A 13899-nucleotide genomic window follows, 5' to 3' on the forward strand; every position below is an offset into this window, starting at 1 on the left:
TCATCATCATCAAAACCAAAATGCTTTTCATGCATGTGAAATTTTTGTTAGCTAGGAGACCTAGTATGTTAAAGAATTGTTTCTCATAATACTGGTAGGGTGGGAGATGATATAGAACAATTTAAAGTAGTGTTTTATGAGTAGCTTAGTAACCAGCATATCTTAAACTTTGGCATAAAGAGCTTTAATTCATTTTCATTAGGTGTTGTGTTAAATAGTTTCATTTTACAAAGAGAAAGGATGATAAAACCTCCATTTTTGTTTGGGAAATGATAAAAATAAGGAGGTAGCAGTGTTTCTAACCTTAGAAATAGAGAAAACTGGGCAGTGCCTCACTTAGAGCAGTAAGCAATGCATGTGGCCATGTTATTGGGGTACTGTTTCCTGAATGCTGCACTGGCACACATAGAGGAGATTGGATATAGAAGCACTGGTAGCAGTTGCTAGTAAGAACTCTTGGGTGAGCATTTCTTAATGTGTTGCTTGTATATTGGATTTTCCTGCTTTTCCTAATAGTTTTAAGTAGGGAAAAGCTCTAAATTGTTAGGTCCATTGTTTTGTTTTGATGCAGGACATTCATTAGAGATTGTCTGTCTGGTGGATTGTGCTAGGGCGGGGAGAATGATTTACTGAAGAGTTGAGGAAGAAACCAGAGGGACTTGTTGTCGGAAGTTGATTCTCTGATTAGGTGACTACATTTATTATATTTACTTGAATTTTCCTAAAGGCAGTGCAAGTTAAGACTTCATCTTCAATATAATTGTCTTTCTGGTAGTGAGGTTAGGTGGGCATAAGAGGGTAAGTTATCTGAATTACATTACTTTGTGCAGTTTTTGAGCTTCTTAGGAAATGCAAAAGAGCCACACATTTTAAGCAGTTATTACTAAAAATAGTTTAAAATGGAAGATAAAATAATCTATGCAAGTTTTCATAATTCAAAGAAATAGATCTAGCTACTGATACAATCTTGGACAGCTTCTAAATTTAGCCAGTTACTGCTGTAAAGTACACAGGTTCTTGTGATAGACAGCATTTTGTTGAGTATGTCTACCTGTTGGTTTTTCCCTACTGTGTTTTTTGAGGATGTGAATTTAAATATCCAGTTTAGAAGACTGCTGAAATTTACATTGTTTCCTTCAGTTTAAATAGGCTATCCTTGAATATTTGGTTTCTTGTAATTATAGAAGTTTTGTTGTCCATCAGAATTTCTCCGTGATTTGCTTGCCCTTCTTACTTAGTGGCAGTGGTAAGGTGTATGTCTAACCTTAAGCTTTGCAAAATCCAGAATGTGTGATTGGCACAAGAAGATGAAATGGTTGAATTTTTCCACATAGAGTGCTCTAAGTATAAGTAAGACATCTTGGGCCATGGGAAGTAAAGACCAACTAGTAATCATTGAAAACAAATTCACTGAAAAATATAGTGGATTAATTAAAGATTGGGGTTAGTAGATTCATTGTTTATTCCATCCCACTACAGGTATCTATGTTATGCATGGTAATGAGGCACTAGACTAAGAATGATGTGGATAATTGACATCTACAAGTAATTAGAACTCTTCATAGTAGTGATCATTTTCAATTTTCTGAAGCAAAACTTATCGTAGGTGGTAACAAGTAGATTCATTACCTTTTTTGAGGTAACTGATTTACCCATTGGTACTGAGGTGCAGACTGGAAACAATATGGATAATTAAAGTCTGTAAATAACTCCAGCTCTCAAAACTTACTTTCTAATTTCCCTGGCAAAAGGCAACTCACTGGAGCTATTAATAAATGGCAGAATCAAAGAGAGTGTATTTCACTGCTTCTTTCTGACCCTGCTTTCTAATGGCGGTGCTAATGAGAAATGTCAAAATGAAGATATCAGGAAGGAGAAGTAAGGGAATTTTGACTTATCAGTACCTGCCACACTTGGGTTTTTGAGTGTTCTTGCTTTTCTCCATATTAATAAAGTCACAGTGATAATATGAGCTCATATCTCAAACACAGAAATCAAACTTTTGAAGCCAAAAGCTTTAATTTTGTTTTGTTTTGTGTTTATGTAGTCTCTCTAATTCAGTTAGAGTAGAAAGTCTGCTGTGTAATTAATTTCTGAATTTTTGTTTCCTGTCTGTATTTCTGTTAATTACTGCCTTGAAAACTTTCAGTTCAGGATTTTTTTTCTTGAAGATGACTTCACATTTTATTTCATGAGATGATCACTGTTAGCTTTTATGAGATATACTACCAGTTTACCAAGTTCTGTGGACAAATTAGGCCCAAAGTGATCCAATTCCAAGGGGAAACATTGTGAAAAGCCATTTTATCCCAAATGTCTAAGGTTTGGGTGTGTATTTTTTGTTTTGTTTTCATAAGGGGAGAAGGTAGACTCACATTCTTCCTACCTTAAAGAATTGCCTACATATGATCTTATTAAAATTTTTTTCTTCTGGCTAGTCAACAAATATTTTAGAGATTCACTCTCATATACCTGGTTTCTTCAATTTTGAATAGAACTTTATAGCAACAATTTGATGTCAAACAAACTTGAATTCAGTTCCTAGCTCTGCCAGTTCCTAGGTTTGTGATCTTAAGTAATTAAACCATTCTACACTTTGGTTTCCTCATCTGTAACATGGGATAATAAAATAACAAACACTTAAGAGCTGATGTAAGAATAAAATGAGATAGTGCAGTAAAGTGCCTCACAGAGTGATAGGCACCTGGTAAGTGTTCAGTAAATGTTCTTACTAGCTGTATTATTCCACACCCTACAATCATCTCTTCATTACCTTCTCTTCATCTTTAAGCTCTTTCTTCTCTGATATCCATCTTCACATAGGCCTCTTGGACATAGGATTCTTCAATTTGAAAATACCCCTTTCATGGCTGTTGCTGCCACCTTAACTACCAATTTATTTTCTCTACTTTTTTCGCTTTGTGTGGCCATTTTCCCCACCTTCCTGTCTTTGTAGCGACCCTGTACAGTCTGCTGCTTGCCCATACCACACTGCATTTTCTCCCCAGGGCTAAGAATAATGTTAAGGCCAAATCTGTTGGTCCTTGTATTAGTTACTGCTTTCTTGGGTTGTATTCTTCTAGATATCCTCCTACCTCTCTGAACCTTTGCTTCCATTGACTTTGCCAGGGACAGATGGACAGACAGACTGTGTATGTGTTTATGTGTGTCCTTGCTTTCCTTCTCCATAACCCCTGTCATCTGTATACTGATAACACCCAAATGTTTATCAAGCTCTCAGCTCTCCTGAGTGCCAGTCCCACATCTCCAGTTAACCATTTTGATATTTATCATTTGAAAATTAGTATGTCTAAAATGAATCTTATTGAAGAAACTTGGCTTCTGGTTTGAACTTACTGATTTTCTTTCTCACTACTGCCACCTGTATCACCTAATATATAAAATCTTAAAGTCATATCAGAAGTGCTCAGTCCATTCGCTCTTGCTTTTCCTCCTAAACCAATTTAGTATGATGACTCTCAGATGTGGGAATCTTTACTGTTGCCCACTGCCACTGTTAATGATGGGAGGATGTCATATCTCAGGGGTTATTGGAGACAGAGGGAAAAAATGAAATACAAACCCTCCTCTTTTTTTGACTGTCTGACTCTGTACTCTGTGCCTTATATATTCTCCTTCTTATTCCCACTTTTATACCTTTTGTTGTTATAGTCCGGAATGTTCTCTACTTCCCTGCTTATATGAATTCCACCCATGCCTTAAAGCCTAGCTCATATCCCGCCACTTGTTTTAAACTTTCCCTTCTCTGTCTCTTGGTCCACACCAGTCTTTCCTGTGTTGGAACTCCCAGAGGAATATGTATCCACTTATATATGGCATGAACCATATGTTACCTGGTAGTGTTAGCTTGGTGTGATGTGTATAGATTCCAATATCTTCCTTCCTATATATTGTGAGCTCCTTGAGCTTAGAAATTGTGCCTTGGATCATATTTTCATTATATTTGGCAATATATTGTTAGATGGAGGTAAATTTGAGGAAGCTCTGTTCATGATAGAAGTGAATAAACTTTGATTTTATGCATACAATTTAAAACAAGACAATACAACTAGAACCCATAGGTAGAAAAGATTGAGAGCACAGTAGTTATCATGAAAAGTCAGACTTCTTCATATTGTTCATACTACCCTCATGTAAAAGAAGCTCCCTATTATTTATATTTCATCATAAAGATTCAGTAAGTCAGAGTACTTGTCCATGTTTTTTTATTTTAATTCACTTAGTTTTTTTCTTAGATGAAGAGGGATAACTTATCTTAGATAGAAATAAAATTAGATACATGATCTCAGCATTCTTTTCTGGCCATAATGCTCTTTAGAACATACTGGGAAGCATACGATTGAGAAATAAAGGTGTCTGTTAATGGGGTTTTCTAACACCCACCCTACTTTATTAGGCTTCCTTTCTGTTCGTTGACTTAAACATCTTGTTCTACAGTTGATACATTTTAATATTAAGAATAGTCCTAAAACTTCCATCAGATAAAATAGTATGTCTGATTATTTCTAGTTGCAGGTTGGTTTATAGAAGTTTTCTTTTAAAAAAATAAATAATTATATAATTTTGTATAATATATAAAATATATTACTGATATTGATATGAACCATTAATATATGTTTGTGTCTGTTTCATATAAAATAGTTAAAAGGTTTAACTTTTCAAATAACTTTTAAAGTAACTTCATCAGTTGTACATCTGACTTGAGTTGCTAAAATGAAAGTTTTATTTTTTCATATGTCTAAAATTCTTAGGTACTTGCTTAAATTTTATTTCCACTACCCCGTAGCACTTCATGGGAGATAGAGGGATAGCAGATAATTTGCCATTTTCAGTAACTTCAGTGATTTCTAGAAAACAGGACATTTTCCTTGAAATTCCTTTTTAAGTAAAGCCAAGATTGCCAGCTCAAATATCCTTTAATTTCTGGATGAGTAACCTCAGATATGGCTTGCTTTGGTATTTTTCTAAAATAAACCTTGGCACTATATTGCTCTAGTCTTGTTCACTTCATCCTTGCCATGCTCCAACTGCTGCTATCTTCCTTTCTTTTGCTGTTGATGGCACTAGTAGGCAAGTAGACCATGATCAGAGGAATAGAGCAGAACTAGGAAAGCATCTGTAAATGTCTTCTGTCATTCACTGGAGGGAATGGCATTCGATAGTGCTGAGCCTGTGCACACACCCAGGAAAGGATGTTCCTAAGGGCCACATTTGGGAAAGAGAAAATTACCCAAGTTCAGCAGAAGACACTGTTTGTTAGGAGCACCTTCCACTGCTCTAGTTAAGGGCATGGCGGGGGAGGAGGGAGCAGGAAGAGAGAGAGAGGTACATCTGTTGCCTTAATTTAGTCTCAGGATAAGCAATCTGCACCAAAATAAAGTAGCTAAGTATATCTAGATGCTGATATTGATATTGAAATTGCATTGCAATGGTGGTAGCCTTACAAATAATTTTCCAGTGAAACTTGTTTGTCATTAGCATGTATATTTGCATGAGTTCATTTTGATTTTGTGCAGTTTAATAATTTTAATTCTGTATACTGGAAAGGAAGACCTTTTTGTATGTAGTTTAGTGTTGGAATTTTTTTTTTTTTTTTTNGTAGTCTCTCTAATTCAGTTAGAGTAGAAAGTCTGCTGTGTAATTAATTTCTGAATTTTTGTTTCCTGTCTGTATTTCTGTTAATTACTGCCTTGAAAACTTTCAGTTCAGGATTTTTTTTCTTGAAGATGACTTCACATTTTATTTCATGAGATGATCACTGTTAGCTTTTATGAGATATACTACCAGTTTACCAAGTTCTGTGGACAAATTAGGCCCAAAGTGATCCAATTCCAAGGGGGAAACATTGTGAAAAGCCATTTTATCCCAAATGTCTAAGGTTTGGGTGTGTATTTTTTGTTTTGTTTTTCATAAGGGGAGAAGGTAGACTCACATTCTTCCTACCTTAAAGAATTGCCTACATATGATCTTATTAAAAATTTTTTTCTTCTGGCTAGTCAACAAATATTTTAGAGATTCACTCTCATATACCTGGTTTCTTCAATTTTGAATAGAACTTTATAGCAACAATTTGATGTCAAACAAACTTGAATTCAGTTCCTAGCTCTGCCAGTTCCTAGGTTTGTGATCTTAAGTAATTAAACCATTCTACACTTTGGTTTCCTCATCTGTAACATGGGATAATAAAAATAACAAACACTTAAGAGCTGATGTAAGAATAAAATGAGATAGTGCAGTAAAGTGCCTCACAGAGTGATAGGCACCTGGTAAGTGTTCAGTAAATGTTCTTACTAGCTGTATTATTCCACACCCTACAATCATCTCTTCATTACCTTCTCTTCATCTTTAAGCTCTTTCTTCTCTGATATCCATCTTCACATAGGCCTCTTGGACATAGGATTCTTCAATTTGAAAATACCCCTTTCATGGCTGTTGCTGCCACCTTAACTACCAATTTATTTTTCTCTACTTTTTTCGCTTTGTGTGGCCATTTTCCCCACCTTCCTGTCTTTGTAGCGACCCTGTACAGTCTGCTGCTTGCCCATACCACACTGCATTTTCTCCCCAGGGCTAAGAATAATGTTAAGGCCAAATCTGTTGGTCCTTGTATTAGTTACTGCTTTCTTGGGTTGTATTCTTCTAGATATCCTCCTACCTCTCTGAACCTTTGCTTCCATTGACTTTGCCAGGGACAGATGGACAGACAGACTGTGTATGTGTTTATGTGTGTCCTTGCTTTCCTTCTCCATAACCCCTGTCATCTGTATACTGATAACACCCAAATGTTTATCAAGCTCTCAGCTCTCCTGAGTGCCAGTCCCACATCTCCAGTTAACCATTTTGATATTTATCATTTGAAAATTAGTATGTCTAAAATGAATCTTATTGAAGAAACTTGGCTTCTGGTTTGAACTTACTGATTTTTCTTTCTCACTACTGCCACCTGTATCACCTAATATATAAAATCTTAAAGTCATATCAGAAGTGCTCAGTCCATTCGCTCTTGCTTTTCCTCCTAAACCAATTTAGTATGATGACTCTCAGATGTGGGAATCTTTACTGTTGCCCACTGCCACTGTTAATGATGGGAGGATGTCATATCTCAGGGGTTATTGGAGACAGAGGGAAAAAATGAAATACAAACCCTCCTCTTTTTTTGACTGTCTGACTCTGTACTCTGTGCCTTATATATTCTCCTTCTTATTCCCACTTTTATACCTTTTGTTGTTATAGTCCGGAATGTTCTCTACTTCCCTGCTTATATGAATTCCACCCATGCCTTAAAGCCTAGCTCATATCCCGCCACTTGTTTTAAACTTTCCCTTCTCTGTCTCTTGGTCCACACCAGTCTTTCCTGTGTTGGAACTCCCAGAGGAATATGTATCCACTTATATATGGCATGAACCATATGTTACCTGGTAGTGTTAGCTTGGTGTGATGTGTATAGATTCCAATATCTTCCTTCCTATATATTGTGAGCTCCTTGAGCTTAGAAATTGTGCCTTGGATCATATTTTTCATTATATTTGGCAATATATTGTTAGATGGAGGTAAATTTGAGGAAGCTCTGTTCATGATAGAAGTGAATAAACTTTGATTTTATGCATACAATTTAAAACAAGACAATACAACTAGAACCCATAGGTAGAAAAGATTGAGAGCACAGTAGTTATCATGAAAAGTCAGACTTCTTCATATTGTTCATACTACCCTCATGTAAAAGAAGCTCCCTATTATTTATATTTCATCATAAAGATTCAGTAAGTCAGAGTACTTGTCCATGTTTTTTTATTTTAATTCACTTAGTTTTTTTCTTAGATGAAGAGGGATAACTTATCTTAGATAGAAATAAAATTAGATACATGATCTCAGCATTCTTTTTCTGGCCATAATGCTCTTTAGAACATACTGGGAAGCATACGATTGAGAAATAAAGGTGTCTGTTAATGGGGTTTTCTAACACCCACCCTACTTTATTAGGCTTCCTTTCTGTTCGTTGACTTAAACATCTTGTTCTACAGTTGATACATTTTTAATATTAAGAATAGTCCTAAAACTTCCATCAGATAAAATAGTATGTCTGATTATTTCTAGTTGTAGGTTGGTTTATAGAAGTTTTCTTTTAAAAAAATAAATAATTATATAATTTTGTATAATATATAAAATATATTACTGATATTGATATGAACCATTAATATATGTTTGTGTCTGTTTCATATAAAATAGTTAAAAGGTTTAACTTTTCAAATAACTTTTAAAGTAACTTCATCAGTTGTACATCTGACTTGAGTTGCTAAAATGAAAGTTTTATTTTTTCATATGTCTAAAATTCTTAGGTACTTGCTTAAATTTTATTTCCACTACCCCGTAGCACTTCATGGGAGATAGAGGGATAGCAGATAATTTGCCATTTTCAGTAACTTCAGTGATTTCTAGAAAACAGGACATTTTCCTTGAAATTCCTTTTAAGTAAAGCCAAGATTGCCAGCTCAAATATCCTTTAATTTCTGGATGAGTAACCTCAGATATGGCTTGCTTTGGTATTTTCTAAAATAAACCTTGGCACTATATTGCTCTAGTCTTGTTCACTTCATCCTTGCCATGCTCCAACTGCTGCTATCTTCCTTTCTTTTGCTGTTGATGGCACTAGTAGGCAAGTAGACCATGATCAGAGGAATAGAGCAGAACTAGGAAAGCATCTGTAAATGTCTTCTGTCATTCACTGGAGGGAATGGCATTCGATAGTGCTGAGCCTGTGCACACACCCAGGAAAGGATGTTCCTAAGGGCCACATTTGGGAAAGAGAAAATTACCCAAGTTCAGCAGAAGACACTGTTTGTTAGGAGCACCTTCCACTGCTCTAGTTAAGGGCATGGCGGGGAGGAGGGAGCAGGAAGAGAGAGAGAGGTACATCTGTTGCCTTAATTTAGTCTCAGGATAAGCAATCTGCACCAAAATAAAGTAGCTAAGTATATCTAGATGCTGATATTGATATTGAAATTGCATTGCAATGGTGGTAGCCTTACAAATAATTTTCCAGTGAAACTTGTTTGTCATTAGCATGTATATTTGCATGAGTTCATTTTGATTTTGTGCAGTTTAATAATTTTAATTCTGTATACTGGAAAGGAAGACCTTTTTGTATGTAGTTTAGTGTTGGAATTTTTTTTTTTTTTTTTTGAGGCAGAGTTTCGCTGTCGTTGCCCAGGCTGGAGTGCAATGGCACGATCTCGACTCACCACAACCTCTGCCTCCCAAGTTCAAGCAATTCTCCTGCCTCAGCCTCCCAAGTAGCTGGGATTACAGGCATCTGCCACCACGCCTAGCTAATTTTGTATTTAGAGTAGAGACGGGGTTTTTCCATGTTGGCCAGACTGGTCTCAAACTTCTGACCTCAGATGATCTTCTCGCCTCAGCCTCCCAAAGTGCTGGGTTTACAGGAGTGAGCCACCGTGCCTGGCCTGGAATTTTTATAGACCTTTTTTCATATTTAGAAATAGACATAGAAAGACATTAATTATAATGAATTTTAATATGGACATCTATCCAGCTTGAAGTTTCTCACTAATGTTAGGTATTTCCTCAGGAACCTTTCCTTTAAGTCCTGTAGTTTTGTATTACTATGTAGATTTTTACTGCAGCTAAGAAATAAGGGAGTAAGACTGGGAAATTTGAATGAATGTGTTTGCTCTTTGGGAGAGAAAGGGCAGGAAGAAGTAAATATTGTATTGGTTTGTTTATTTGCCTTCCTCTTACATAAGCCTGTCTTTTGAGGTTGTGTTTAAGTTGCTCACTAAAAATATTAAAGGAAACCAGCATTGATTCTATTATTGGTAGTTCTTACATAAAAATTTAGTCACATCAGAATATTTTATATTGGTATTTTTGTATTTTATATTGGTAGCAATGTGATACTTAAAAAACAGCAAACGACATTTTCTGATTATAACAGTAACATGGATTCATGGTAAATTTGTAAAATGAAGAAAAGTATGAAAAAGATGTAAAGAGCCTTTCTAGAGAGAGCTATTGTTAACATTTTGCTGTATTTTCTACAAATATGTATAAATTTCTTTGTATTAATTTGTGATCATACTGTATATGCCTTTGTATTCAGCTTTGAAAGCTTAGTATCATGTCCTAGACATTTTCTTATATTATGTGACCCCCCCCCCTTTTTTTTTTTTTTTGAGACGGAGTCTGGCTCTGTGGCCCGGGCTGGAGTGCAGTGGCCGGATCTCAGCTCACTGCAAGCTCCGCCTCCCAGGCTCCCGCCATTCTCCTGCCTCAGCCTCCCGAGTAGCTGGGACTACAGGCGCCCGCCACATTGCCCGGCTAGTTTTTTGTATTTTTTAGTAGAGACGGGGTTTCACCATGTTAGCCAGGATGGTCTCGATCTCCTGACCTCGTGATCCACCCGCCTCGGCCTCCCAAAGTGCTGGGATTACAGGCTTGAGCCACCGCGCCCGACCTATGTGACCCTTTTAAGATAAATTGCATTTTTTTGTCCCTGGATTTACAATAAAAGATGTCAAAATTACATTTGGCTTTAAAGATATTATTAGAGACATGAAGTGGATAAAGAAGATTTTTCTTTGGTATATGAGGGAGGGTGGGGAATATGACTACAGTATTTACTGATGGGGATAGATAACATATTTTTCCTAATCCCACTCTTGAACATATTTAGTTAAAGGGAAAGAAAAAAACTTTTTTTCCTCTAGGATTTAAAACATGCTTTTGGGACCAGCGTATTGTTATATAAACCTGTATAATAACTTTATGAACAAAGTAAGGAATTTATAATAGATTATATTTTCTTTCTTTTTTTTTTTTTTTTTTTTTGAGACGGAGTTTTAATCTTGCTTCCCAGGCTGGTGTGCAATGGCGCCATCTCAGCTCACTGCTGCAACTTCTGCCTCCCGGGTTCAAGTGATTCTCCTGCCTCAGTCTCCCTAGTAGCGGGAGTTACAGGCGGCCACCACCACGCCCAGCTGATTTTTTGTGTTTTTAGTAGCGATGGGGTTTCACTGTGTTGGCCAGGCTGGTCTCGAACTCCTGACCTCAGGTCATCTACCCACTTCAGCCTCCCAAAGTGCTGGGATTACAGGCATGAGCCACTTTGTCTGGCTCAATAGATTATATTTTCAAACTAACAAAATTACTTTAGATCTGCAGGTAACATTCTTTTAAGATATTTTATAGCTGAGCTCGACCAAGCACAGTGGCTCATGCTTGTAATCCCAGCATTTTGGGAGGCCGAGGTGAACAGATCATTTGAGCCTAGGAGTTTGAGACCACCCTGGGCAACAGGGTAAAACCCCATCTCTACAAAAAAAATTTAAAAATTAGCCAGGCATGGTGGTGCATGCCTGCAGCCTCAGCTGCTTGGGAGGCTGAGGTGGGAAGATTACTTGAACCCAGGAGGTTGAAGCTACAGTGAGCTATGATTATACCACTGCATTCTAGCCTGGGTGACAGAGCAAGACCCTGTCTTAAAAAAATAAAGGTATGTGCCACAGTGACATGTTAAAGCAGCAATGATTATTTCCAAATAATGAAAGTCTTAAATGTCAGATCAGCCTTGGTCTATAGATTATAAAAATACTGAATCAGTTTAGAAGTGTAGCTACTATTTAAAAAAATCTTTAAAAACATTTGTCATAGGTCAGTTTGGGGTATTAATGAATAGCTATAGTTTAAATATGTAGTGAAGTGTTTCATATTATGTAAAAAGAATGTAAGTCTTTTCTTTCTGTCAGTCTCATATATGTTTCCCATTAGTTTCTCCCACATACTAAAATCCTATGATAGTTACAGTCATTGCTTAATCCCCTGGAATGTGCCAGGCATTGTACAAGATTTTGGATAATCAAAGAAAGATGAAGCATGGACACTGTCCTTTAGAAGTTTGTAATTTAGAGGTAGCCATGATTACAGTGTATTAAGTGTGATAGCAGAGGTTAGGAACAAACAGTAGAGTTTGAGCACAGGTGAAGGAAGCCCAAGATGAGTCTGAAGAATCAGTAGTGGGTTTCCAGGTACCTATGGTGTAGAAGGACGTTGAAGACAGAAGTTATGGCTTGTGGAAAGGCATAGGGTCATTGAAATATGTTGTCTGTTGGAGAAAGAATAGGGTCTTCTGAGGCTGGGTCACAGGTGAATATGAGAGGAAAAGAAGGTAGAACCCAGAACTGAAAGTTTTAATGTGTCTTGCAGCGAGTTTTACTTAATCCTGTAGATAAGAGGGAATATCACATGTTTTTAAAGTAACAGTGACTAGAGAAAACTCCTTTGCAGTGAGGTTTTTTTTTTTTTTGAGATGGAGTCTTGCTCTGTCGCCCAGGCTGGAGTGCAGTGGTGCAATCTTGGCTCACTGCAAGCTCCACCTCCCGGTTTCTCCTGCCTCAGCCTCCCAAGTAGCTGGGACTACAGGCACCCACCACCACGCCCGGCTAATTTTTTGTGTTTTTAGTAGAGACGGGGTTTCACCATGTTAGCCAGGATGGTCTCGATCTCCTGACCTCGTGATCTGCCTGCCTCAGCCTCCCAAAGTGCTGGGATTACAGGCAGTGAGTTATTTTTTAAGCAAGTTGGACATCAGGAATAGGAAGAAACAAAGGGAGAAAACCCAGTTGTATATCAAGGAAGGAACGATGGAAGCTAAAATAATTTAGTAAACAGCTTAAAGACAGATTTTGAGGTAGACTCTATAGGACATGTATGAATGGAGAAAATCAAAGATGAATCTGAAGTTACTAGACTGGGTGATAGAGAAATTGAAGTCATTTTTCTCTTTTGGCATGGGTTTATTCAGAGCCAATGCCATGTGCATATCTAAAGCCATATCTCTATATGGTATGGATTACTTAACAGTGTAGGCAAGGTTAAAAATTTAGACGTAAAAAAATTAGGCATGCTGGTAAATTAATGATAAAGTAAGTACTAAAGGAGTTCACCAGTTTGAAACTATGATCACACAGACTCACGGAATGTTAGCATTGGAAAGTCTCTCGTGATCATCTATTGTGTTGGCATTTTCAAAGGAATTTTAAAAATAAATTATAGTAAATAATCTATAAACATTTTTGTCAAAGGAATCAGAAAGAGAACATCTAATTCTTTTTTAATATTATTATACTTTAAGTTCTGGGGTACATGTGTGGAACGTATAGGTTTGTTACATAGGTATACATGTGCCATGGTGGTTGGCTGCACCTGTCAACCTGTCATCTAGGTTTTAAGCCCTGCATTCATTAGGTATTTGTCCTAATACTCTGCCTCCCCTTGTCCCCCACCTCCCAACATGCCCTGGTGTGTGATGTTCCCCTCCCTGTGTCCATTAGTTCTCATAGTTCAACTCCCACTTATGAGTGAGAACATGCGGTGTTTGGTTTTCTTTTCATGTGTTAGTTTGCTGAGAATGATGGTGTCCAGCTTCATCTATGTCCGTCTGCAAAGGACATGAACTCATTATTTTTTATGGCTGCATAGTATTCCATGGTATATATGTGCCACATTTCCTTTATCTAGTCTATCATTGATGGGCATTTAGGTTGGTTCCAAGTCTTTGCTATTGTAAATAGTGCTGCAGTAAACATACATGTGCATGTGTCTTTATAGTAGAATGATTTATAATCCTTTGGGTATATACCCAGTAATGGGATAGCTGGGTCAAATGGTATTTCTAGTTCTAGATCCTTGAGGAATCGCCACACTGTCTTTCACAATGGTTGAACTAATTTACACTCCCACTAATAGTGTAAACGCATTCCTATTTGTCCACATCCTCTCCAGAATCTGTTGTTTCCTGACGGGTTAATGAGAGAACATCTGATTCTTAAGAAACCTAGGCAAATCAAAATCTATATAATACAG

The 13899-nt window shown here is 37.0% G+C and overlaps 1 protein-coding gene across 5 annotated transcripts in view; it reads left to right on the forward strand.

Annotated features, from left to right (window-relative positions):
- EPS15 (epidermal growth factor receptor pathway substrate 15) overlaps positions 1-13899 on the forward strand; it is a 131612-nt gene that overhangs the window by 71925 nt on the left and 45788 nt on the right. The window lies entirely within an intron of this gene.

Source organism: Rhinopithecus bieti, unplaced genomic scaffold (genome assembly GCF_001698545.2).
Source record: "Rhinopithecus bieti isolate Rb0 unplaced genomic scaffold, ASM169854v2 scaffold_10017, whole genome shotgun sequence".
NCBI lineage: Eukaryota > Metazoa > Chordata > Mammalia > Primates > Cercopithecidae > Rhinopithecus > Rhinopithecus bieti.